The sequence below is a fragment of the Peromyscus eremicus genome, chromosome 4 (genome assembly GCF_949786415.1).
Source record: "Peromyscus eremicus chromosome 4, PerEre_H2_v1, whole genome shotgun sequence".
Classification (NCBI taxonomy): Eukaryota; Metazoa; Chordata; class Mammalia; order Rodentia; family Cricetidae; genus Peromyscus; species Peromyscus eremicus.
In genome coordinates this window covers 74553579-74556684 of record NC_081419.1, presented here as the reverse complement: position 1 = coordinate 74556684, position 3106 = coordinate 74553579, and the positions used below count along the sequence as shown (strand labels likewise).

The 3106-nt window shown below is 43.1% G+C and overlaps 1 pseudogene; it reads right to left on the bottom strand.

The window, feature by feature from the left end:
* Positions 1–1036: 1036 nt before the first annotated feature.
* LOC131908401 (protein-L-isoaspartate(D-aspartate) O-methyltransferase-like) lies at positions 1037–1628 on the bottom strand (annotated as a pseudogene).
* Positions 1629–3106: the final 1478 nt, after the last annotated feature.

The following is a 3106-nucleotide window of genomic DNA, read 5'->3' as shown; positions in this document are numbered from 1 at the left end:
TCTATTGCTGGGCATGTAGTCTACCCTTATGAGTAATTTGTTTCCTGGTGAGGTAACCCTGGAGGAAACATTTTTCATTTGCAAGTGGTTATTAATTGGAGATTACTTCTGGGTTATGGATGAGAGCACATGTCCACTTTTTCCTTTCATCTGTGGGACCCCATTTGGTGGAAACCCATGAAAGGACTTATGCATGTTACGTGGCTTCACATGTGTGTCCATCCTACTGATTTAGAGGGCATTTCCTTGGTGTGCTCCATCCCCTCTAGCTCTTACAGTATTTCTGCCTTCTCTTCTGCAGGGTTCCTTGTGCCCTGAGAGGAGGGATTTGATGGAGACATTCTGTTTAGGGCTGAGTGTTTCAAAATCTCTCACTCTCCACATATTGTCTGGCTGTATGTTTCTGTATTGCTTCCCATCTGCTGAAGGAGAAAACTTCTCTGATGAAGGCGGAGTAATCTATGAGTTTAGTAGAGTGTCACTAGGAGTCGTTTTATTGATATGCACCTATAGTAGAACAGCAGCACTTCGTTTTCCCCTGGGTTCCTGAACTATCTAGGAGAGACTGGTTTTCAAAATGAGACAGAGGTAGAGCTTCTAGAATTAAAAAAAATATATGTCCTGATCACTGCAAAGTATGCAGATACAGCATGGCAATGTAGAGAAAAGAATGAAATTATCTGAAACGTCAACCCCACCCCACTCTAAAGAAGAGGGCTGGTATTTCAAACCACTTAGGACTAGGAGAGAACAGGTAGTTCTGAAGACAGCAGGCTGCTTATAATAGCTGTAGGAAAAAACAAAACAAAACAAAAAACAAAAACAAACAAACAAACATCTGTTTCTAAACTTTACATACAGGGCAAGGTTTTGTTGACTAGATGAAGGTACAAGGAGAGAGAATCATCCATGAATGGAGGGCTAGAAAGATGACTCAGCAAGTAAATGTGCCTCTTTCTTAATTTTATTTTTTTTCATGTGATGAGTTTCTGATGCTTTAATGGAATAGCATGAAGGAAGCCACCAGAGACAGCCCTTGCAGTCTAATGTCTTAAAGTCCACACCCTTTCACCTTGAATGCGGGGAAGAAGAAAGAGTAGAAGAGAAAATCACTTCCACCTGGACCACTGCTTTTCTTTATCTGTTAAAGGCACATATATCACCCTCATCAGAGGCTTCATTTTGACATTAACATCTTGTAGTTTGTCATACTGCTCCAACATTTGGTTTCCTCCCGCAGAACCGACTGGCAGTATCCATCTTCCACCAGGCTTTAACTGGTCTGTTAGTGCCTAGGGCACAACTGGGGCTGCAGTTCCTACATGAATAGCATCGTAGGGGGCTTCTTCAGCAAATTCCATTCTTCCATCAACCACAACCAGCCAGATTTGCCCCGAGGTCAGAAGCATTGGATCGTCCTTTTTGACCTTTTTTATTGAGTCATTTACTAGTTCTTTAATGTGATCAATTCCTATGACTTTTCCATTTTGTGCAACCATCCCTGCAAAACACATGGTGAGAATTCCGCTTCCTGATCCTACATTGAGGGCTTTAGTACCTTCATGCAACTGGTAAAACAGAAGTTCTAGTGCATATGCATGCATGTGAGGAGCACTAATTGTAGCTTGGAAACCCGCTTCTGCCTCTGAAGCAGTCTTCACTGAGCGGTGGTAGCCGGTGCCTTGGATTTCAGAAGCTCCCCAGGATCTTCTTGGTGACTGTCACAGTGCTTCAAAAAAAGACATGGCAGCTGGCCCACAGAAACCTGAGGCACTTCTAAGCCTCAAAGGCGCCCACTGCCAAGGCTAAGCAGCTCAGCAAAACCTGCTGCTGTGGGATGGTCTGTATGTCAAATGTGTTGCTGATTGGTCAGTAAATAAATCACTGATTGGCCATTGGCTAGGCAGGAAGTTTAGGCGGGACAAGGAAAAGAATTCTGGGAAGTGGAAGGCGGAGGGAGAGACACTGCGAGCTGCCATCAGGACAAGGAAGATGTAAGGTACCAGTAAGCCATGAGCCATGTGGCAAAGTAAAGATTAATAGAAATGGGCTAAATATAAGAGTAAGAGCTAGACAATAACAGGCCTGAGCTAATGGCCAAGCAGTTTAAATAATGTAAGAGTCTATATGTTTATTTTATAAATGGGCTCTGGGACTGGCGGGACTTGATGGCGGGAGCTGGAGAGAAATTCTCCAGCAACAACCTGCTTCAGGACAAGGAGTTAAATACGGAACTTTCTAAAGACAAAGGAAAGCTAAAGCATCGGGGCCAGTAAAACAGAAAAGTCAGTAATGACTTACTTATTCCCTTTAAATACTGATTTGAAAAAAATCAATGCTAATATGCAAATTCAAAATAAGAATCCTCAAACTTAGCACTCAGCTAAAACTCTTAATTTTCTATAAAGTTTTAGTTTTCCTTAAAAAATCCCTAAACTTCCTGATTCACAAAATATATTTTAATAAATATTTTTATTTTATAATTAATTTAATTTTACATATTAGCCATGGATTCCCCTGGCCTCCCTTCTCTCACCCTCTAGCTTCCCCCCCCCAATCCATCCCCCATTCTCACCTCTTTCAAGGCAAGGTAGCCCCTGGGAGTTAGCCCAGTCTGGTAGATTCAGTTGAGCCAGGTCCAATCCCCTCCTCCTTGCACCAAGGCTGAGCAAAGTGTCTCAGCATAGGCCCTAGGTTCCAAAAAGCCAGCTCATGCACCAAGGACAGGTCCCTGTCCCAGAAAATATCATCCTGAGTGAGGTAACCCAGACTCAGAAAGACAAACATGATATGTACTCAATCATAAGTAGATACTAGATGTAAAGCAAAGAATAACCAGACTGCAACTCACAACACCAGGGAGGCTACCTAGTAAAGAGGACCCTAAGAAAGACACAGGGATCACCCAATGACAGAGAAATGGATGAGATCTACATGAGCAAACTGGGGGTGAACTGGGGGGGGTGTGATGGAAGGCAAGGTTGGGAGAAAGAGAGCTTAGGGGAGTGAGAGGTCCTAGCTGGATCAAGAACAGAGTGGGAGAACAAGGAAAGAGATACCATGATAAATGAAGACCTCATGGGAATAGGAAGAAGCAGAGCGCTAG